General features: G+C 52.4%; 1 long non-coding RNA gene across 1 annotated transcript in view; it reads right to left on the bottom strand.

The window, feature by feature from the left end:
• LOC140393601 (uncharacterized) overlaps positions 1-24,339 on the bottom strand; it is a 164,374-nt gene extending 140,035 nt beyond the window's left edge. Inside the window, exons 1-3 of the long non-coding RNA XR_011935688.1 lie at positions 24,232-24,339; positions 20,947-21,063; positions 20,281-20,442 (exon numbers count right to left, since the gene is read on the bottom strand). This is a non-coding gene — a long non-coding RNA (uncharacterized lncRNA). The remainder of the gene's footprint in view (positions 1-20,280; positions 20,443-20,946; positions 21,064-24,231) is intronic.
• Between the last annotated feature and the right edge of the window lie 390 nt (positions 24,340-24,729).

The raw sequence follows: 24,729 nt of genomic DNA, 5'->3' as shown, positions 1-24,729 counted from the left end.
GGGCGGGGGGGCATTAAGGAAGTGAGCTTTTGGCGAGTCCATAGATGGGTGTCGCTTAACGGGGGAGGGGGTGTTCTTGCTGGTGAGATGTGGGCAGGGCCTGAAGGGGGGTCCCAATGTCAACAATCCTTGAGGGGAGGAGTGGGAGGAAAAGAGTGGGCTGACCAACTAAATACATACTTTGGTCCTGTCTTCACAAATGCAGACACAAATAACATGACAGAAATGTTGGAGAACAGAGTGTTCAGTGAGAGAGAGGAAGTGAAAGAAATTAGTATATGTAGGGAAATGGTGTTGGGGAAATTGATGGTATTGAAGGCCAATAAATCCCAGGGCTTGATAATCTACATCCCAGAATACCTATGGAAGTGGCCCTAGAAATAGTTGCTGCATTGGTGATCATCTTCCAGGATGTTATAGACTCTGGAACAGTTCATGCAGATTGGAGGGTAGCTAATGTAACCCCACTATTTAAAAAGGGCGGTCGAGAAAAAATGGAATTGTAGATCAATCAGCCTAATATCCGTAATGGGGAAAATTCTATAACATGTTATAAATGATGTAATAGCAGAGCACTAGCAGTAGCAGGATCGGACAGAGTCAGCGTGGATTTCCGACAGGGAAATCATTCTTCAAGGATGTAACTAGTAGAGTTGATGATGGGAGCCAGTGGATGTGGTATATTTGGGCCTTCAGAAGGCTTTCGACAAAGTCTCAATTAAGAGACTTGGGGGGCGGGGGGGAGCATAGAGACACATTACATGGGGAGAGAGCGCACAGAACATGTGGCTGTGGCCTTGAGTGGAGAAGAGAGTGCAGAGATACATGACTGGGAGGGGGGTGATGTCTGGGGGAGAGAGTACAGAAACATGTGACATGACTGGAGGAGAGCGAGCAGAGACATGTGACTGGGGGGGGGGGGGGTGTTGGTAGAGAGAGAAAAGACACGTGACATAACAGGTTATTACACCAACAGGTTATTACACCAATGAGAGTAAAGGGTTTGTGCTTTTTCAAAAAGAATTGACAATACAAAGCCAAGTTAAAATGATTCATCTAATTACTGTTGCAGTCCAACTTCAAACACGTCCACACTCAGCAAATGTTATACAATAAGCGGAAATTGGGGAAAAAGCTGGAATTGAACAGGCCGATTGGACAATTTTGGTGGGATTCTCCCAGCCTTGCGCCGGGCCGGAGAATCCCCGTGAACGGGCCACGCCGCCCCGACGCCGGCACGCGATCCACTGCAGTGCGGAGAATCGGTGCCATGGGCGCCGGCGTGGTTGGCGCGGCGCCGGTCGCAGGCCGCTCTCGGAGGCCGGCCTGCCGATTCTCCGGCCCCGATGAGCCGAGCGGCCGTCGGGTAGGGGCCGAGTCCGTGTAAGGGTCGGGTGGCAGCCTTTGGGGGGGGGGGGGGTCCAACCCTGGGGGGGGGGGGAGCCTCCAATGTGGCCTGGCCCGTGGTCGGAACCCACCGATCGGCAGGCCGGCCTCTGTGGCTGGGGGCCTCCTTTCCTACGCGCTGGTCCCTATAGCCCTGCGCCATGTTGCGGCGGCGTTTACAACGGCGTGGGCACTCTGCCGCGGGATTGGAGAATCCCGCCCTTTAACTTTCAGTTATGTCTGAGGGAAGAGAGTTAAGGGTGAACCGGGAACAAAAATGTTTCCAAAAGTTGAAACGCTTGAAATATACAAATATAATATCCACGAGGAACCTTGAGCTTGTTTGATGATCTCTGTATTTACTGAACCACTGCTCCATCTATAAAAAGAATGTGCTTAATTTGCACGCATAAATACCTCCTCGGCGCTTTGAGTAAAGGAGAATTTCACCTCATTAGTGTTAGAAATAGCAGCGCGAACATCATTTTTAGCACCTCGAGTATTCAATTTCCTCACATTAATATTCAAAATTGGTTTAAATAAATAAACATAGAGAAAATTAGATGCGAAGTGAGCAACATGTAAATACTTCTCTTGAACTGCCGTGACAACGTGACTTGTCTTATTTCAGGAGTAAGATGAAGTTGGGGCGGGGTGGGGGGGGGAGGGGTGCAGTCGTGTTACAGTTTTCCCAGCGTGCAGTGCATTCTGGTGGAATAATAACCATATCATTGTCCGTGACCCGAAACTGTGCCTCATAACGTTATGCGGCAGAATTTTGGATGTTGGGTTAAAGTGTGAAATTTCTAGACCACAAGCCAGACGCCGTGACAAGATTCTGACAGGAATTAACTAAAGAAAGGACAGGGTAGATGTTATCTCCGCTTTCTGGTTTAAAAAAGCCACTGGCTGCATTTTTAACTGGCTTTAGCGATGTCCGCTTTGAGAAAACGCTTTGCAGTGGATTGACAGAGTTTTAGAAAGGCAGAATAGCAAGTGAGAAAGAAAACAGAATTTATCATTTTAGTCCAGATCCAAACTGGACAATAAAACAAATTGTAGGCTTTCAGGCTGGCGATTAAAGATTTGAAAGTAAAGATACGCTGAGGGGATATTAAGAAGATGAAGCTGCTGAGTCAAGAGATCAAATGAATATAAAATCGAGCAAGCCTCGCCTAATAAAAACAACTGAGCACAAAATTAAATGTCACAAAACGGAGGGTGCGATCCATCTGAATGGGGGCAGAATCCCGTAGGGCACGAGATTAGCCGGCATTCAGAGCACCGGGAAACACCCCGCTATCGAACACCTATCCAGGGGCCTCAGCGGGGAACCCCACCAAGGAGGCCGCACTTAGCCCCATTTTCTGCATGGAGGAGCTCTGCTCGACCGAACCCCCGAGTGCAGCGAGTGATGGGAAGGCCGTTTCTAAATGGCGTTCTGATCTCTCGAACCCCCAACCTGATCCCCGAGATCCCCCCCCCCCAAGCCCCAACTCACTAGAAGGGGGTGCCCAAGCACTGTCCCCCACAACCCCCCCAAACCCCCCGCCCCCCCCACACACACAAGGTACACCCCAGCCCAATCACCACTGTGCAAATAAATGCCAGCCTGGCACTGCCAATGTGCCCAGGTGGCACCAGCAGTGGCAGGGAGCCACCCTGCCCAGAGGGCAAACACCTGAGGGCCTCCATCCCCCTGGGAGACCCCCACTAGTGCCATTCTGTCTGGTCCCCGTTTATGGAAACCAGTACTGAACAGCGCACACTCAAAGCCTCCAAATTCAGGGGCTTAGATCCCATGCCTTGGTTATCATAGATTATCATAGAGTTTACAATGCAGAAGGAGGCCATTCGGCCCATCGAGTCTGCACCGGCTCTTGGAAAGAGCACCCTACGCAAGGTCAACACCTCCACCCTATCCCCATAACCCAGTAACCCCACCCAACACTAAGGGCAATTTTGGACACTAAGGGCAATTTATCATGGCCAATCCACCTAACCTGCACATCTTTGGACTGTGGGAGGAAACCGGAGCACCCGGAGGAAACCCACGCACGCACGGGGAGGATGTGCAGACTCCGCACAGACAGTGACCCAAGCCGGATTCAAACCTGGGACCCTGGAGCTGTGAAGCAATTGTGCTATCCACAATGCTACCGTGCTGCCCCAATCTCGTGGACGTGGGCGGCACGGTGATGCAGTGGTTAGCACTGCTGCCTGTGGTGCTGAGGACCCGGGTTTGATCCTGGCCCCAGGTCACTGTCTGTGTGGAGTTTGCACATTCTCCCCGTGTCTGCGTGGGTCTCACCCCCACAACCCAAAGATATGCAGGGTAGGTGGATTGGCCGCACTAAATTGCCCCAGAAGTATCCAAAAGAGTAGGTGGGGGTTACTGGGTTACAGGGATAGGTAGGGGTGCTCTTTCAGAGGGTCGGTGCGGACCCAATAGGCTGAATGGCCTCCATCTGCACTGTCGTGATTCTATGACTCTATGACTAGCTGTCTGACTCTAATTTGCAGGTTTTCCAGAAAGTGATCCCGCCCACCATGAGCACGATTCACATTGCGACGTCTCGCATTAGCTCAGTGGGCTGGACAGCTGGGTTGTGACGCAGAGCGAGGCCAGCAGCGCGGGTTCAGTTCCCGTCCCGGCTGAGGATTTTCATGACGGCCCCACCTTCTCAACTTCACCCCTCGCCTGAGGTGTGGTGGTCACCACCAGTCCGCTCTCCCCCTCAAAGGGGAAAGCAGCCTATGGCCACCTGGGACGATGGCGACTTTACTTTACAAGTCAATGCCAGTCACCTAGATGCATCAGTATATAAACTGATAAAAACCTTTGGCAGTGATTTAATTCCTGATCTGTCCAATCAGCTTCCTACACTTTCAGGCAATGCATTTCAGATCATCACATATCACTGCATGAAAACCCCCTCGCCGTTCCTTTGGTTCTTCTGCTAATTACCTTATATTGTGATCCCTGGTCACCTCTGAGAACACAGTTTCTCTTTATTTCCTTCATGATCTTCAACACCTCAATCAAATCTCCCCTTAACCTTACCTTGATGCTGGATCACCCTATTGCTGCAATAGGCCACATGACTGATGACAGAAAAGGTACGCAGTCCTGAAACGATGCCGAGGTGGTTTACAAACCGTTTGGAAAACCTGTTAAAGGTGCTTTGTCACTCCTTCCACAAAGTACCTCTTTCCGGTTATTTGCATCGTCGGTGATAGGCGCGGTTCTCAAAGAGAGAAAGCTGTGAGTTCAAGTCCCACTGCAGAGCAATGAGCATGAAAACCTAGCCAAACACTCCACAGTGCAGAGTTGAGGAAGTCCTCAGTGACTGAGGTGCCATCTTCCTGACCGTATTAACCCCCTGAAGACTCACGGGGACGACCCGGTGGATCGAGTCCCTGTGGGTCTCGGGGAATGCGCGCTCCCCCACTGAGGGGCAGAGGTCAAACAGCGGGGCTCGTTAAAACAATCCAATAGAAGTCGGCCAGGGTGGCATCCAGCATCCTCGGGCGGTCCCGGCTGGAAAGAGATGTATTGCACGCCACTTAGCAACCTTGCATTTGTTTACTGAATAAACCACTGACTTTAAATCCTGCCCGGGGCTCCTGTGATTGTAACACTGATGAGATTTCAAACCAAGGCCCAGTTTCCCCTATTGGATGGTTATCAAAGACCCATCACTTGTAAAAGGTGCTGTAAAAATGCTGGTCTTTTTTTTTTGTCATGCAATCCACCCCCCCCCCCCCCCCCACCCCACCCCGGCCCCCAAGTAGATTTGCAACATTTACGATGAAAGAACTTTTATTATAAATAGGTGCAGCGCTCACGATGGTTAAACTTGGCATTGAATATGTCAATAAAATATCTACATCTGTTGCCCAGTGAAATGAAATATGGAAGCAGAACAATTTAATCTAAAGCTGTAAAAATCGATAGAATAAAACTTCCTTGGAATGTTTCATTAAGTGCAACATGGTTTAGGGACTGGTTTAGCTCCCTGGGCTAAATAGCTGGCTTTTAAAGCAGCCCAAGGCAGGCCAGCAGCACGGTTCAATTCCCGTACCAGCCTCCCCGAACAGGCGCCGGAATGTGGCGACTAGGGGCTTTTCACGGTAACTTCATTGAAGTCTACTCGTGACAATAAGCGATTTTCACGGTTACTGTGAAACAACACCGCATTGTCTGAGTCGAATTACTGGGGAGTTGGAGGGCGTTGCGAGGTCGGAGTGGACTTACGGCCAGCCGCAGGGAGATGTGGAGCAGGGGGGAAGTGGTGGAAGAGCCGGTATCGCAGTGGTCCTGCCGAACTCATGGATCCATTTCCCGCCCAGCAGCCAGACAGACGAACAGCCTGACTGGGAGTCCAGGATGGAACACCAGCTTTACCCAGGGACCGTTTGGAATGTTCCCCGGCAAGGACAGGAAGCAGGTCTGGTGGTGCAGTGGGTAGGGGAGGGTCGAACGTCGATACAGGGGAGAGGTAAGGAGAGGATATCGAGACTGGAGGGGAGGGCAGATGGTGGAAAGAAGGACACCAGACAGGAGACCAAAGGGGTCTGGGGGGGGGGGGGGGGGTACGGGGGGGTCGCTCTGCTCCTCTGGTTCCACAGGGAGTGCTGGAAAAACGTCCTTCTCCCTTTTAGTGGCACGATTCCCGACATCCAAAATTTCTGCACAGCAGCAGTGAATTTTGGAACCTGACAAGAGAAATGGACACTGGGGGACTGATTTCATTATGTTAGTGGAGTGTGCCACCCCCTCTCATTGGAGCACTTGAACACTGTGGACTGGATTTTCTGGCCGTTCTCTAGGCAGGATCTTCTGGCCCTGCACAAGCGCTCCAGAGTCCCCGTGATTCTCCGCGCGATCCATGGGTGTTCCACAAGACGGCGGTGCTAGCCCCTCACCGGTACCGGAATCGGTGAGTGATTCGCGCCGATTTTCCCGTCGTCGTGGAACACCACGGAATCTCCTTTGGTGCTGGCACCTTAGCCTCAGAAACAGAGAATCCCGCCCTTTGTTCCCGATGGCCAGACAGTCCCCAAGGATGCTGGTTAACAGGTGCATTTATCCAGCTGCCAAGCGCAACATTGATTCTTTTTTAAATTATATATCCGAAAAGAACTCTGCCTCACCAAGGTCTTGCATAAAGTGAGTGCTTTTAGCACAGGGGCTGGTTTAGCATAGGGCTAAATCGCTGGCTTTTAAAGCAGACCAAGGCAGGCCAGCAGCACGGTTCAATTCCCGTACCAGTCTCCCCGAACAGGCGCCGGAATGTGGCAACTAGGGGCTTTTTACAGTAACTTCATTTGAAGACTACTTGTGACAATAAGCGATTTTCATTTCATTTCATTGTCAACTCCACCTGGCAAATAGGGTTGGATTTAAAAGTCCCTCCTGCTTTGTTTTTGAGTAGGGCCTGGTTGCTGGTGCTGCCCGTCCTGGCACACTCTCGGAAGCGGATCACTTGGCAGGACTGGAGTTCCATGCTGCTTCTGAAGGGAAGCAACACTGGAATTCAATTCACTGCATGCTACACGGGTACGGTTTACTTTGTGATGCACGATCAATTGCACAAAGACTAAAGTTGGGTACAACTGTGGCTTTATTACAGTCAGATGCGTGACCTCCTGCTGCAGCTGGCGAAATGGCAGGGCACTGGAGGTCATGCATATTTATACAGTTCTCCATGGGCGGAGCCAGCTGGCAGGAGCTACCGGTGAACCTGTAGTGCAGGTCCTTCCTTACATCTCCAATCACAATGGATCACCACATTCACCCCCTGTTAAAAATGAGTCCGGCGGGCGTGATGTGAAACTGTATACAATTAGTCCAATTATGTACAGTAGTAGGGAAAGAAAAGTCCATGTTGATGGTCCGGAGTCCATCAACGGTTCAGCTGGTCCGGTGCTTTGGTGCTTTGTTGGGAGCGGCGTAACGGTGGCGGCGAAGTTGGTGCTGGCGGTGGTGGAACCGATGGAGGTGGTGGCGGTGCTGATGCTGGCCAGTCATCGGGGAACTCCGGGAGCGTGCAGAAGTCCTCTTCGTCCTCTTGTGCGGAAAAGGGGAGCGGGGGGTGCTCTGGTGGGGTCAATATTGGCGGCGCGGTGGGAGGTGGGGGGGGGGTGGATTGGTGGGTGTGTGTGTTGGGGCGGAACCTGACGGTGCCAGGTCCCTGAGTGAGACAGTATCTTGGCGGCCATCGAGGAACTCAATGTAGGCATTTTGAAGGTTGGCGTGGAGCAGGTGAACCCTGTCCACCAAGGGGTCCGCCTTGTGGAGTCAGGCGTGCCTACGGAGAAGGACCGGTCCTGGAGCAGCGAGCCAAGTCGGGAGCGACACCCCGGATGTGGACTTCCTGGGGAAGGTAAAAACACGTTCATGGGGTGTGTTATTAGTGGCGGTGCACAATAGTGACCGGATGGAGTGTAGAGCGTCAGGGAGGACCTCCTGCCAGCGAGAGGCTGGGAGGTTCCTGGACCGTAGGGCCAGCTGGACGGCCCTCCAAACCATCCCATTCTCCCGTTCTACTTGCCCGTTTCCCCGGAGGTTGTAGATGGTCGTCGTGCTGGAGGCTATACCCCTGCTGAGCAGGAACTGACGCAGCTCATCGCTCATGAATGAGGATCCCCTGTCACTGTGGATGTAGGCGGTGTCATAATATACACCAGTATATCATGGTGCAGACACACACACACACACTGATGGACATGCAGTGGGACCAATCAGCAAACACAACACCGCAGCCAATCACCAGTGTGAGCACACGCACTATAAAGACAGGGGACGGGAGAGTTCCCGCTCATTCTAATAGCAGCCAGCTCGGAGCAGAGCTCACAGCCTGCAACACAGACATTCACCATGTGCTGAGTGCATCACCTGGTTAGGACTAGGCAAGGGTCAACAGTTAAAGCTGGTATTGCATTTACCCACAGTTCAAGTATGTTAATATAGTTAACCTTATAATAAAATAGAATTGCACCACTTCCAGTGTTGGTGACCTGTTTGTGATCCAGAACACCCAACACATCAGGCGGGGAAACCGAACAGAGAGAAGATGGTGCTGAGGGCCTTGATGACGGTGGCAGACGTCATATCGGGGCATGGGATGGCGAAGGGGAATCGGGAATACTCATCAACCACACTGAGAATGTACGTGTAACGGTCGGTGGAGGGGAGGGGCCCTTTGAAATCCACGCTCAGGCGTTCAAAGGGGCGGGAAGCCTTCACCAGGCGTGCACGGTCTGGCCGGTAGAAGTGCGGCTTGCACTCCGCACAGACCTGGCAGTCCCTGGTGACTGTCCTTACTTCCTCGACGGAGTAGGGCAGATTGCGAGCTTTGACCAGATGGTACAATCGAGTGACCCCCGGGTGACAAAGGCTGTCGTGTAGGGCCCGGAGTTGGTCCACTTGTGCGCTGGCACATGTACCTCGGGAGAGGGCGTCTGGGGGCTTGTTGAGTTTACCGGGGCGATACAAGATCTTGGGCGAAATTCTCCCCAAACGGCGCGATGTCCACCGACTGGCGCCCAAAACGGCGCCAATCAGACGGGCATCGCGCCGCCCCAAAGGTGCGGAATGCTCCGCATCTTTGGGGGCCGAGCCCCAACATTGAGGGGCTAGGCCGACGCCGGAGGGATTTCCGCCCCGCCAGCTGGCGGAAACGGCCTTTGTTGCCCCGCCAGCTGACGGGTGCCCCCCGGTGCCAGATCGCCCCGCACCCCCCCAGGACCCGGAGCCCGCCCACGCCGCCTTGTCCCGCCGTTCAAAAGGTGCTTTAATCCACGCCGGCGGGACAGGCAATTTATCGGCGGGACTTCGGCCCATCCGGGCCGGAGAATCCAGCGGGGGGGCCCGCCAACCGGCGCGGCCCGATTCCCGCCCCCGCCGAATATCCGGTACCGGAGACTTTGGCAACCGGCGGGGGCGGGATTCACGGCAGCCCCCGGCGATTCTCCAACCCGGCGGGGGGTCGGAGAATGACGCCCCTTGTAAATATAGGTGGCGAGCTCGATTCTCCACCGCAAGATTTTATCATTTTGATCTTGCCCCGCTGTGTGTTATTGAACATGAAGGCTACCGACCATTGGGCCGTAAGGAGAGTGAATCTCTTACCGGCCAGGTAATGCCTCCAATGCCGCACAGCTTCAACGATAGCTTGGGCCTCCTTTTCGACGGATGAGTGTCGAATTTCAGAGGCATGAAGGGTGCGGGAAAAGAATGCCACGGGTCTGCCTGCCTGGTTTAGAGTGGCGGCAAGGGCGACGTCTGAAGCGTCGCTTTCTACTTGGAAAGGCAGTGACTCGTCCACTGCACGCATCCCGGCCTTGGCGATGTCTGCTCTGATGCGGGCGAAAGCATGTTGTGCCTCGGCCGCGAGGGGGAATTGGGTGGACTGAATGAGTGGGCGGGCCTTGTCCGCATAGTTTGGGACCCACTGAGCATAGTAGGAAAAGAACCTCAGGCAGCGTTTGAGGGCCTTGGGGCAGTGGGGGAGGGGAAGTTCCATGAGACGGCGCATGCGGTCGGGGTCGGGCCCGAGAAGTCCGTTTTGGACTATACAGCCGAGAATGGCGAACCGGGTCGTGCTGAACACACACTTCTCTTTGTTGTAGGTCAGGTTGAGAAGAGTGGCAGTGCGGAGGAATTTATCGAGGTTGACATCGTGGTCCTGCTGGTCATGGCCGCAGATGGTGACATTATCTAAGTACGGAAAGGTGGCCCGCAAACCGTACTGGTCGACCATTCGGTCCATCTCTCTTTGGAAGACCGAGACCCCATTTGTGACACCGAAAGGGACCCTAGGAAGTGGTAGAGGCGACCGTCCGCCTCGAAGGCAGTGTATGGCCGGTCCGACTTCCGGATGGGGAGCTGGTGGTAGGCAGATTTCAGGTCAATTGTAGAGAAGACCCGGTACTGCGCAATCTGATTGACCATATCAGATATGCGTAGCAGGGGGTACGCGTCGAGCTGCGTGTACCGATTGATGGTCTGACTGTAGTCCACGACCATCCTGTGTTTCTCCCCAGTTTTAACCACTCCCACTTGGGCTCTCCAGGGGCTGTTGCTGGCCTCGATAATACCCTCCTTAAGTAGCCGCTGGACTTCGGACCTGATGAAGGTCTTGTCCTGGGTGCTGTACCGTCTGCTCCTAGTGGCAACGGGCTTGCAATCCGCAGTTAGATTGGCAAAAAGGGAGGGGGGGATCGACCTTGAGGGTCGCGAGGCCGCAAACGGTAAGGGGGGGTAAGGGCCGGCCGAATTTCAGGGTGAGGCTCTGGAGGTTGCACTGGAAGTCCAGGCCCAACAGGAGTGCAGCGCAGAGATTAGGAAGGACATAGAGGCGGAAGTTACTAAATTCTACACCCTGGACCGTGAGGGTGACTGTTCAAAAGCCTCGGATCGGGACGGAGTGGGATCCGGATGCTAGGGAGATCCTTTGATTGGCAGGGTGGACCGCGAGGGAGCAGCGCCTTACCGTATCTGGGTGAACGAAGCTTTCGGTGCTCCCAGAGTCCAGCAGGCACGAGGTCGCGTGGCCGTTGATTTTAACCGTCGTCGACGCGGTGGCCAGGTTGTGCGGGCGAGATTGGTCCAGCGTCATCGAAGCGAGCTGCGGGTAGCCATCGGATGCTTCAGGTGGCGAGCGTGTGCGGTTCCGATGTCGGGATGTCCGGAGACCCTGTGGGGGACAAGATGGCGGCGCCCATGGTGCGCACATTGCGGGTTCGGGACAAGATGGCGGCGTCCATGGTGCGCACATTGCGGGGTCAGGGCAAGATGGCGGCGCCCATGGGGCGCACGTGGCCGAAGGGGGACAAGATGGCGGCGCCCATTGGTCGCACATGGACCCGGGAGGAGAAGATGGCGGCTCACATTGTGCGTTTGGCGTGGGGGAGGGGGCGATAGCGGGTGCGACTGCAGCGACTGCGCGGGCCTGGCACACAGCCGCGAAGTGGCCCTTTTTACTGCAGGCTTTACAAACTGCAGTGCAGGCCGGGCAGTGTTGTCTGGGGTGCTTCTGCTGACCGCAGAAGTAGCAGCGGGGAACCCCGGGATGCGCGAACCAGCGTGCAGCACAGGTGTATTGGGAAGGCAGGGCCCCAGCTGAGGAGGTCGTCGGCGGGGTCCAGGAGGGGTAGGAAGGAGTAGAAGGCTGGGCTGCGCGGCGGGAGGGGTACGATTGTACGTTACGTGATGCGACCGTCCTGGAGAGCGCCAAAGTTTTCGTCTCTGCCAGTTCGAGCGTGGCCCCTTCCAGTAATTGTTCTCAGATGTGGTCCGACGCAATCCCCGTCACGAAGGCATCGCGCATGCGGAGATTCGTGTGTTCGGCGGCCGTAACGGCCTGACAGTCACAGTCCCGGACGAGTGGAATTAGGGCCCGCCAGAAGTCTTCGATGGACTCACCAGGTAGCTGTGAGTGGGTGGTGAGTACATGCCTGGCGAAGGTCGTGTTCGCCTTCTGCGCGTAGTGTTCCTTAAGGAGTTCCATTGCTTGTGTGTAATTCGTGGCGTCTTGGATCAACGGGAACACGCTGGAGCTCAGTCTGGAGTACAGGACGTTTATCTTCTGAGCCTCCGTTGGCACGGGGTGCGCAGACTTGATATAGGCCTCAAAACATGCTAGCCAGTGAGTAAAGTCTTTTCTGGCGTCGGGCGAGTGCGGATCCAGCTGTAGGCGATCGGGCTTAATTCGGATATCCATTCTGTGGAAAATCTGACTGTAATAAATTGATGCACGATCAATTGCACAAAGACTAAAGTTGGGTACAACTGTGGCTTTATTACAGTCAGATGTGTGGCCTCCTGCTGCAGCTGGCGAAATGGCAGGGCACTGGAGGTCATGCATATTTATACAGTTCTCCGTGGGCGGAGCCAGCCGGCAGGAGCTACCGGCGAACCTGTAGTGCAGGTCCTACCTTACATCTCCTATTAGTGGTTCACCACACTTTGTAGCTATTACATACTGCAAACCTCAAGCAGAAAGTCAAACTGACAGCATTTATTCTATCAAGCCCTATTTTTCTAGCGTTTGGTTTTATTAGTGTTGCTCGTCTGTGTGTAAGCCAGCCCCAGCTTGTCTCTTTTTTTTAACATAATACAAGCGACTGATAGCCATTTGCAGGGTTTGCTTTATGAAAAACACTCAATCATTCTATTTCTGTTCAAGCATTATTGCCTCGCCTCGCGCTCTCTCCAGCTACGCTCGAAACAACAGGAGACGACGGGTGCTCTTTGAAACAAAATTTTACCTGGTGCAGACATTATCCAGGACGGCAAGCCCCTGGGAAAACAACCCTTTTACTATTTAGCTGAGAATTGGTATGCAATCCGGCTATTTACACGAATCTCACTGAGCTGTTCAACTCAGCCCAAAAACTTTAATTAGTCTACTTATTGGAGTGGAATGGCTGCAAGATTGCAGGTACTTCACCAAATTTACCTGTCAGAATCAATTCCAATTTTAACAGTTTTCTGCCATAATTCGGATCACGTCTTTGTGATGAGAAATCTTCACGTCAATTAGACCCCATTGGGAAGTCCTGACGGTTGCCAGCACAAACAGGAGAAGAGGCAAGTAATCAAAACAGTGGAGAACCAAGACTAATATACCAGATTAGATGCCGTCCTTCCTCTTCAAGATAATGAGGTACCTTTACAATTCGTGAAAAATGTCAATGAAAATAAATTCCAAAAAGGCAAAATAACGAAAGGAAGAATTTGCTTTTTTTTTTTTTGTGGCCTTTCGCAAAGTGTTTTATGGCCGTAGAAGAATTCAGAAGTCTAGTGGGCTGTTGTAATGTCGGAAACGCAGCAGACAATTTGCGCAGAGCAAGATCCCACAAAGGGAATGTGCAGGCTGTTTTTAGTGATGCTGATTAAGGGATGAATATTGACAGAAGACTGGGGCCAACTCCCCAGCCTTGTTTCATACAATCGTGCAAGGCCTATTCTACCTACCCGAGAGGGCTGCTGTCCCAAATGCAGGATAGCATCTCCGACAGTCCTTCAATATTGCAATGATAATAATAATCTTTATTATTGTCACAAGTAGGCTTACATAACACTGCCATGACGTTACTGTGAAAATCCCCTGGTCGCCACACTCCGGTGCCTGTTCGGGTACACTGAGGGAGAATTTAGAATGTCCAATTCACCTGACAAACATGTCTTTCGGGACTTGTGGGAGGAAACCGGAGCTCCCGGAGGAAACCCAGGCAGACACAGGGAGAACGTGCAGACTCCGCGCAGACAGTGACCCAAGCCGGGAACTGAACCCGGGACCCTGGCACTGCGAAGCAACAGTGCTAACCACCTCAAAGTTGGGACTTGAATTCATTACCTATGAGTAGTGGTGAATGCAGACAGCATTACCTGACCCTCAGCACAAAATGCAGCCTCCCATTATCCACTGATTCTTTTCCTCAGACCAATCAAATTCACCAGCTTTCTGAAACCCAACATTCCAGCATAAAGTGGAAACTCTCCTTGAAGCGATGACCCTCGTTTCGTTAAGGCTGACTGAGCTGTAAATATGGATAAATTAAATCCGAAACTTTTAAGATAGTAATGATCCTTCTCCAATCCAATGTCAATCTGGCAGTGGCAACACAGCAAGGTTCATGAGAAATAGATGGCACAGTGATTTAATTCAGGTCTTGGGTGACTGTCTGTGTGGAGTTTGCACGTTCTCCCTGTGTGTGCGTGGGTTTCCTCCGGGTGCTCCGGTTTCCTCCCACAGTCCAAAGGTGTGCAGGTTAGGTAGATTAGCCATGATAAATTGCCCCCAAGTGTTCAGGGATGTGCAGGTTAGGTTATGGGGTTACGGGAATAGGGCAGGGGAGTGGGCCAGGGTAGGGTGCTTCTTCAGCGGGCCGGTGCAGACTCAATGGGCCAAATGATCTCCTTCTGCATCGTAGAGATTCTATGATCTTCTGCGATCTGTGAAATGAAAGGGTCACGGTGGTAAGAACCAGAATGCAGTTGAGGGAAAGCAAGAACATTGTTGAGTCATTCTGGAGAACATCAACCCCGTCAGTCGTCTGGAGAATTTAGGTAATGGCAGCACATCCATTCTGACGAGCCAGCGGCAGAGAGATCAAGGCAGATTATAGTGAGCAACGTCGCAATGAAACAATTCCTAAAGCTTTTTTTTTAAATTTAGAGTACCCAATTCATTTTTTCCAATTAACGGGCAACTTAGTGCGTTCAATCCCACCTACTCTGCACATCTTTGGGTTGTGGGGGCGAAACCCACACAAACACGGGGAGAATGTGCAAACTCCACACGGACAGTGACCCAGAGCCGGGATCGAACCTGGGACCTCGGCGCCGTGAGACTGCAGGGCTAACCCACTGCGCCACCGTGCTGCCCGACAATTCATAAAGCTAGCGCTCAGCAGGCAGACGCACCGAAGCAAATAATGCCATCAAACAAAACATACTGTTCAAAACCGAGTGAGAAATGAGGGCGTCGCGACAGGCTCCTTGGCACTAAAGGGAGCTGATGGGAAATCCTGAAAATTGGCCATTCTGGGACAACATCACAGCCTCTGGAGGTTCTATGTGTCTGGCAGCCAATGCACAGCCTAGATTATATGAGTTGTTGCAATGTATGAAACCCACAGCCAACCCACAGCCAATGTGCTCAGTGCAAGGACCCACAAGCAGTTGTGTGATAATGAGCAGATAGACTGGTTGTCAGTGATGTGCTGATTGGGGAATAAATATTGGTCAGGTCACTGGGAAGAACCCCCTTAAGCTCTTCTTTGAGTAGTGGCCATGGGATCTTTGACATCCACCTGATGGGGCAGACAGGGTCTCAGTTTAACAGCTCATTGTAAGGACATGTTGAAAGAGGTCTTTGTCGTGAGCAGAGGGACAATCTACGCAAGTTATTACAAGGAGGAACACAAGAAGAAGCAGTGAGAAAGTGAAGCTTCACAGGGGTGAGTCGAGGGATAAACAGGGGGCGGAATTCTCCCCCCCCCCCCACGCCGGGCGGGAGAATCGCACTAGTACCGCCACGCCGTCCCGCCGCCCGCACGCGATTCTCCCCCCCCCCCCCAAACCGGCGCGGCGCGAATCACGGCTGGCTGCTGGGGGAATCGCCGCTTGCCGTTGGTAATGGGCGAGTGGCAGTTCTCCAGCCCGGATGGGCCGAGTGGCCTGCCCAACACGTCAGGTTCCCGCCGGCGCCGTCCACACCTGGTCGCTGCCGGCGGGAACAGCGCGGGAACGCTGGGGGGGGGGGGGGGCGGCCTGTGGGGGGGCGGCCTGTGTGGGGGGTGAGGGGGGTTCCTGCACTGTGGGGGGGGGCTCAAAAGGGGTCTGGCCCGTGATCGGTGCCCACCGATCGAGGCGCCGGCCTCTCTGAAGGAGGACCTCCTTTCCTCCTGTGCCCCGCAAGATCAATCCGCCATCCTCTTGCGGGGCAGCCGCGGGGAGGACGGCAACCGCGCATGTGTGGGTTGGCACCGGCCAACCCGTGCATGCGCGGGTGACGTCATTTACGCGGTGCCGGTCGCGTCATTTACACGGTGCCGCTTTTACACGGCGCCAAGGCCCCGGCGTGCGTAAATGACGCGGCGCCGCTCCTAGCCCCCCGGGCGCGGGAGAATAGGGGGCTGGGAACGGCCTCCGACGCCGGAGTGAAACACTCCGGTTTTCACTCCGGCGTCGGGACCTAGTCTCCCGATGGGAGAATTGCACCACTAGATCTTCATAGTTTTCCAGAATGTCTGAAAGGTAGAAACACTGATTGATGTAACAGCAATTCCATCAACTTTCACCTCCTGTCTATCAAACCTAATATACCAAGAGATTTCATCAGTTCTAAAAGTTTAGAAAGTGTTCTCTTCACTGCATACTACAGCAATTAATTTATTAACTGGTACCATAGTTTTTTTAATTCACTCATGGGATGTGGGCCTTGTTGGCTATATTACCCATCACTAAATGCCCCTGAGAAGGTGGTGGTTGGACCTCTGCAGTCTCTGTGGTGTAAGTAAATCCACAGGGACATGAGGGAGGGAGTTCCAAGATTTTGACCCAGCGACCCTGAAGGATCGGAGATATATTCCCAAGTCAAGATGGCGAGTGGCTTGGAGGGGAGCTTCCAGGCGGTGGTGTCCCCATGTATCTGGCTATTCGAGATGGGTTTAAACGATGCTGTCTCTGGAGTCTTGCGGAGTTTCTGGAGTGCATCCTTTGGATGGCACACACACTGCTGCCACTGTGCGTTAGTGGTGGAGGGAGTGGATGTTTGTGGATGTAGTCTCAGTCAAATACAATGTGGCACAGCTCGAAATCTCAAACACTCTCATGGCACGGGCACCGTCGGAGCGTCCTGCGTTCCTGAGGCCGGCGACAAGCCAAATGTAAAGCTGCTGTGACTCACGATGATTGGGTGTCAGGGAACCAGGAGCGGGATTCTCCGCGAACCGGCGGGGTGGGGAACTCTGGCGCGAGGGAATTGCGTGAACCACTCCGGCATCGGCTGCCCCGAAGGTACGGAATCCTCCGCACCTTCAGGGGCTAGGCTGGCACCGGAGTGGTCTGCTCCGCGTCACAAGGCGCGGAAGGGGCTGGGCGCGAGTTGGCGCATGCGCGGGAGCGCCAGTGTGTGCTGGCATCATCCCAGCGCATGCGCAGGGTGGGGCGATCTTCTCCGCGTCGGCCATCGCGGAGGTCCACAGCAGCCGACGCGGAGGAATAGAGTGCCCCCACGGCACAGGCCCACCTACGGATCGGTGGGCCAGATCCCCCCGCGCCCACCCCCCTCCGAGGACCCCGGAGGCCACCCACGGAGCCAGGTCCCGCCGGTAAGTACCTGTTGTAATTTACACCGGCGGGACCGGCCGTAAATGGGAGGCCGCTTGGCCCATCGCAGCCCGGAGAATCGCGGGGGGGGTGGCCCACTGCCAGCGGCCGCCGACCGGCGCGGCACGATTCCAGCCCCGCCAAATCCCCGGCGCCGGCGGGAGCAGGATTCACGCCGCCTCCCGCCGATTCTCCGACCCGGCGGGGGGTCGGTGAATCCCACCCCAGTATTTTACTTTGTAAAAAGCTGCTGAGATGAAGATAATTGAAAATGTTAAAACTGAAATTGGCAGGTATGAGTATTAACAGATATGGGACCAAGGCAGGCAAATAGAATGAAGGCGCAGATCAGAATTCTATGATTTAACTGAATGGTAGCCATGATGTGGAGATGCCGGCGTTGGACTGGGGTGGGCACAGTAAGAAGTCTTACAACACCAGGTTAAAGTCCAACAGGTTTGTTTCGAATCACTAGCTTTCGGAGCGCTGCTCCTTCCTCAGGTGAAACCTGTCGCCCGAGGAAGGAGCAGCGCTCCGAAAGCTAGGGATTCGAAACAAACCTGTTGGACTTTAAGCTGGTGTTGTAAGACTTCTTACTAACTGAATGGTCAAATAGGCTCAATAACTCCAGTTATTTACGTACTTATGTCGCAACATGTCCATAACTCACTCGGGTCTGATGAATCATGGCAGATTTATTGTCTGCGTGTTGACAACGATATGAAACAGGTTGGCACGCGCCCAGGTCTCACACGACACAAGAGGCAGCTCCATAAGCTTCAGTGACCAATAGGAGCACACGCGATTTGATGCACTATCGGGGAATTTGTGCAAAGCTCTTCAGGTCATAAGAATTTTGTAAGAAAATCATTTTTGCTAAGTTGCTATTTCGGTCGTTTCCAAGGAGCGGTGAGTGTGTTGCGGTGAGCAGTCACATATCATTATCCCAGATAACTACCAAATGTAAAGGCATTACAATGACGACTGGTGAGAAATTAAGAGCGGTGCAATGTAATGCTGAGAGACGTCAAAGCACCAGAGTGACTCATCGCAAGAAACGAAAAGTCTAGAGGACACTGCTGTGAGAAATGAGAGCTTCTCGGCAAACTAGCACAGTAGAGGAGCTTCAGTGACAGATCACTGCAGGGAGATAATGGTTTTATGGCATTGATGGCACAATGACAAATCCTGATAAGACAGGATGGACGTACTGCGCCACATGTGGGCTTTGTCTGATGACAGGCAGAACAAAAATCTGTGTGACGGAGCTCATGGAGAACGAGAGGCACCTCTGACCTCCTGAAACCTGGGGGAAGGTAAAGAGACAGTGGGAATCCCTCTTAGTGAAAGAGGAAGTTCTTATTGGTGCCCTAGCTGCTACTGAACTGCCTCCTCCACCTCCTTTAGGCACAAGTAAGTATCCTGCTTCAGAACTGCTGGCTCTCTAGCCCCCTGGATGGTGGAGATCCAATCTGAAGGCATTGGTGCAGTGGGCAAAGTCCTACCTTCACTCTCCTCTGTTGGGAGGGCAGAACACCCGACCCATCTGCTAAGGATGGGGGCTAAACCACACCAATCTCAAACAGCTAATTCTAAAGTCAAAGACCTCAAAGATCAAACAAGTGGACTGACTCTTGTTTTACTCAGTCTGAAAGACCCCAATGCAACCAGAAAACCATAAACCGTCTCCCAACAAAGAAACCCAAATGGCCTTTCCAAATTAAAAATACGTGGCAGTAAATTTAGAAATTGGCATCAATGGAACTATTCGGAGCATAGGAACAGGAGTAGGCCATTCAGCCCGTCGAGCCTGCTTCGCTATTCAATCCGCTCATTGCTGACTGGACGTTTCAGTGCCTTTTACACGCACTGACCCCATAACCCTTTACGTTATTGTTCATCGGAAATCTATCAATCTCTACCTTAAATACACCCAATGACAGCGAGAGCTTCCACAGCCCTCTAGGGTAGAGAATTCCAAAAGTTCAATCATCTGTGTGAAGAACTTTCTCCTCATCTCGGTCCTAAGTGACTTCTCCCTTATTTTGAAATTGTGCCCCCTAGTTCCAGGCTCCCCAAATAAGGGAACCAGAATACCTGCATCTACCCTGTCTATCTAGGTTTCAATGAGATCACCTCTTGTTCCTCAAAGCTCTCGAGACTAAAGGCCCATGTGGCCCAATCTCTCTTCTCCACCGTCCCGGGAATGAGTCTATTGAACCTGGATTGCTCTCCCTCTGTTGCAATAATATCCTTTTGAGGCAAGGAGGAAAAGTACTGCATGCAGTACTCCAGGTGCAGCCAAACCAAGGTTCTATATAAATGAAGTAAGACTTCACTACCTCTGTATTCATTAGCGTCCTGAAGTATCTATTGGTCTTTAAAGGGTTCAGTTCAACCACTGACATCATGTGGTCATCCAAATGTACGCTAAAGACTGAAATATGGGTGCACATTTGGATAGACTCTCAAGGAACCCTACACGATCTGAACCCATGCAACAATGGATCGTACATGGTTCATGAATAGGCCGTCCAATGACTTACCAATTTGTTTGTCTTGCATAATATGGGGGAAATGTGTAACCAAAGAGTTGGTCGGACTGATGTAATCAGCTTGCACCTTTTATTAATCCAACCTTTTGTCACAAATGATTCTTGTACATTGACCATAAGACATAGGAGCAGAATTAGGCCACTCGGCCCATCGAATCTGCTCCGCCATTCAATCATGGCTGATATTTTTCTCATCCCCATTCTCCTGCCTTGTTTCCATAACCCCTGATCCCCTTATTAATCAAGAACCTATCTATCTCTGTCTTAAAGACTCTCAGTGATTTGGCCTCCACAGCCTTCTGCAGTAAAGAGTTCCACAGATTCACCACCCTCTGGCTGAAGAAATTCCTCCTCATCTCAGTTTTAAAGGATCGTCCCTTTAGTCTGAGGCTGTGCCCTCTGCTTCTAGTTTTTCCTACAAGTGGAAACATCCTCTCCACGTCCACTCTATCCAGACCTCGAAGTATCCTGTAAGTTTCAATAAGATCCCACCTCATTCTTCTAAACTCCAACGAGTACAGACACAGAGACCTCAACCATTCCTCATACGACAAGCTCTTCATTCCAGGGATCATTCTTGTGAAATACACTCCATACATCCATCGGAAATTTACCAGTACTTGGTAATGAGGACAGTAATCGTAGAATTGCCACCTAAACAAAAAATGGGTTTCAGTAGTTTGGGAAATATCGTGACGCATGTTTTCATTCAGCTCAGTATCTAATCCTGAGGCTGGATTCTCCATTTTGGGTATGTCCCCACGCCTTCGTGAAAACTGTGGTCTTTTACGCCAGGAAAACTGACGCCAAAAGGCCACAGATTCCCCGTCTTGCAGATGTCTGGCAGGTAGCTGTTGTGGCGCTCGTAGCTCCAGCTGCCGATTCCGCCCCCCCGCACTTTCGGGTCAGAGGCCACGCATGCGCACGGAGCAGCCTCCAACGGCCGCGCCATGCACCATGGTGGACTCAGACCGCGGACCTGGATCACGGAAATAGTGCCCCCGATCGGCCGCGCACCCGACCCGTACCGCCCCCTCAAAAATCGCTGAACCGGCGGCGCAGGTCCCGATTTCATGCGGGAAACTGGATTTCCGCCCCGTCGCCGAACACGATTTCGGCAGCGGGGTGCACAGAATCCAGCCCCAGAACTCAACCCACCTGCTTGTCTTAGCAAAACCGTCCAAGATCAATAGGAGCAAAACCGTCCAAGATCAATAGGAGCAAAACCTTCCAACATCAATAGGAGACATGATCGTATTCCACATCGTGTCTGTGCTGTAAAAACACATAATTATCACTACACCCATCAGCGCCACGGACATGTACAAAACATCAGTTCCTCGGTTACCACTGCCCAGATTTAAAACATAAAACTGCAACAGCACGAGATAAACACCAGGCAGTGTAAAGGTAACTGCTTTGCTAACACTTTGAAATTGTGGAAATTGAAATAAAAACTGTTCCCTTTTAGCAACGTTATCAGTTCCCTTAACAGGATTGCAACTTTTGGACCACTCTCCTAAACTGCCTAAACCTTTCTGCAGCTTCGTAAGGGTTCCATTCGGCCTCACGAACGGAGTCTCAGTCTTCCAACGGGAGATGGACCGAATGGTTGACCAACACGGTTCACGGGCCACGTTCCCGTACCTCGACAACGTCACCATCTGCGGCCACGACCAGCAGGACCACGACGCCAACCTCCGCAAATTCCTCCAGACCACTAATGCCCTCAACCTCACCTACAACGAGGGAAAATGCGTGTTTAGCACCGACCGTCTAGCCATCTTGGGCTACGTAGTGCGTAATGGAGTGATAGGCCCCGACCCTGAACGCCCCCTCATGGAGTTCCCTCTTCCCCACAGTGCCAAAGCCCTGAAACGGTGCCTGGGCTTCTTTTCTTATTACGCCCAGTGGGTCCCCCAGTACGCAGACAAGGCCCGCCCATTAATCCAGTCCACTACTTTTCCTCTGTCGACAGAGGCCCGCCAGGCTTTCAGCCGCATCAAAGCGGATATCGCAAAGGCCCCTCCCCTTCCAAGTCGAGAGCGACGCATCCGACGTAGCTCTGGCGGCCACTCTCAACCAAGCGGGCAGACCCGTGGCCTTTTGCTCCCGGACCCTCCACGCTTCAGAAATTCGCAACTCCTCAGTAGAAAAGGAGGCCCAAGCCATAGTGGAAGTTGTGCGACATTGGAGGCATTACCTGGCCGGTAGGAGATTCACTCTCCTCACTGACCAATGGTCAGCAGCCTTTATGTTCGATAATGCACAGCGGGGCAAGATCAAGAACGACAAGATCCTGCGGTGGAGGATCGAACTCTCCACCTACAACTATGAGATCTAGTACCGTCCCGGAAAGCTGAACGAGCCGTCCGATGCCCTATCTCGCGGCACATGTGCCAACGCACAAGTGGACCGCCTCCAAGCCCTCCACGAGGACCTCTGCCACCCGGGGGTCACTCGCTTCTACCACTTTATAAAGGCCCGCAACCTCCCGTACTCCGTCGAGGAGGTCCGAACAGTCACCAGGAACTGCCAAATCTGCGCAGAATGCAAGCCGCATTTTTTCAGGCCAGATAGAGCGCACCTGATAAAGGCTTCCCGTCCCTTTGAACGCCTCAGTCTGGACTTCAAAGGCCCCCTCCCCTCCACCGATCGCAACACGTACTTTCTTAACGTCGTTGACGAATACTCCCGTTTCCCCTTCGCCATCCCCTGCCCCAACATGACCGTGGCCACGGTCATTAAAGCCCTCTGCACCATCTTTACCCTGTTCGGTTTCCCCGCCTACATCCATAGCGATGGGGGGTCCTCCTTCATGAGTGACGAGCTGCGTCAATTCTTGCTCAGCAAGGGCATAGCCTCGAGCTGGACGACTAGCTACAACCCCCGGGGGAACGAGCTGGTAGAGAGGGAGAACGGAACGGTCTGGAAGACCGTCCTACTGGCCCTATGGTCTAGGAATCTCCCAACTTCCCGCTGGCAGGAAGTCCTCCCGGATGCCCTTCATTCTATCCGGTCCCTGCAGTGCACCACCACGAACCAAATGCCGCACGAGCGCCTCCTTGTCTTCCCGAGGAAGTCCGCTTCTGGAACGTCACTTCCGACCTGGCTGGCAGCCCCGGGACCCATCCTGCTCCGGAAACATGTGCGGGCGCACAAATCAGACCCACTGGTGGAAAAGGTACATCTACTCCACGCCAACCCGCAGTACGCCTACGTGGCGTTCCCAGACGGCCGACAGGACACGGTCTCTCTGCGGGACCTGGCGCCCGCCGGAGCTCCCCACACCCCCCCAACACCAATCACCACCCCCTCACTCCCGCCGGTGCACCCCACAGCCACCCCCTTCCCGGGGGGATCGGTTCTCCTCCCAGGCCCGCCCAGGAGTAAGGAAACAGAGAGGGACAGCGCGATGCTCCCAGAGTCGACAGGACCCGAGCCAGCACCACCACCACCACCACCCGGGCTGAGACGATCGGAGAGGGCGACCAGAGCATCATCTCGACTCATCGAGTCGACTTAAAATGTATATAATTCAGTGGCCCAGTAAAGCGGCATTGTTGTAAATAGTTAACGCTGCTAATCGGGTAAAGTGTGAATAATTCAGTGGCCCAGTAAAAGCGGCATCCTTGTATATAGTTCAATGGTTAAGGCACCGACCCTGTAAACCCCTACCACCATACCACCCATCACCCCGCCGGGTTCCTTTTGAGCAAGGGGAGAATGTGGTGGTATGTATTAGGGGTAATATGGTACACCATGAATGCCGAGGAGCTATTGGAGGACAGATGCTGGGTCCCGATTGGATCTGCCGCCGACTGGGCTCCACCCAGATAGGCGGGGGTATAAGAACCCGGTTTACTCCCAGCAGCTGCATTCTGTGACTGAGCTGCTGGGGAACAAGTCTTTTCAATAAAGCCTCGATTGAAGTTCTCTACGTCTCGCCTCGTGTGTGATCGATGGTGCTACACCCCCCCACCTCTCCACTCCCCCTCCCCCCAACAAACCAGCTGACGGGGGAAACCATAAGATTCTGCCCAACGCTTCAAGGAAGGGAAGGGAAGATAATAACTGACAAGTAAATTTGCCATTTGATTCAGAATGTTGGGGAGGGGGTGTGGAAAGAGATTTTTTTAAATTCAAATGGCAGCAACTGAACATTGATGGCAAGAAAACTCAGATACCCAAACCCAGATCCCAGCTCACTCTGAATTCGATATGTCTGCCTCATCCTTACTTACATCGGACATACGGCAGCAAAGACTTAAAAGAACCTATTCTTCTGAACTGAGAAAACAACAAGTGTCCCTGTTACTATTATAAATCCAGCCCATATTAAAAGCATAAGCAATAGCAGGATTATCAGTTGCATTTTCAAACGACGTTAATAATAGTTGTGTTCAAATTATAGGTTTGTAATTGGCTACAGTATTCTCTCACCAGGTAATTTCTGTATGCATCAATTTTCTTGAAGCTACCCCAGCAAGGGTCACGATCATTTCATTTGACGTTGAAATTGCTAGTCACAACTCAGACAAAATGGTTCCTGAAATATAACAGAAACAAAAGGTTTCATTAATGATGCCATCCATGTTAACCACAAGTAGCAGTTACAATCATTACAGAGTTTATTTTAAAACTTACATTGAATCAAAGACATTTTAAACATTTCCTATATCAATCCAGAAAAGCCTTGCATAGGGCGTGTACTTCCTGTCTATCAGTCTCATTTCCTGTTAACGTGAACTCTGGCTGGAGTGTTATACTTGCTGTTATAAATGATTGTCAACTTTTCCCATTCAATGTTGCTGTATCAACCGTCACAGCCATTGTGAATTGTGAAAGGCGCCATCAAAATGCAAGTTATTTCTTTCTTCAATATACCTGCAGGCTCTGATCATGTTACATTAAAGAGCAGTTCCACGGAATTCCTACAGT

Source organism: Scyliorhinus torazame, chromosome 17, assembly GCF_047496885.1.
Source record: "Scyliorhinus torazame isolate Kashiwa2021f chromosome 17, sScyTor2.1, whole genome shotgun sequence".
Lineage (NCBI taxonomy): Eukaryota > Metazoa > Chordata > Chondrichthyes > Carcharhiniformes > Scyliorhinidae > Scyliorhinus > Scyliorhinus torazame.
Note: the sequence above shows the minus strand (reverse complement) of the source record. Positions and strands in the feature narration are given on the sequence as shown.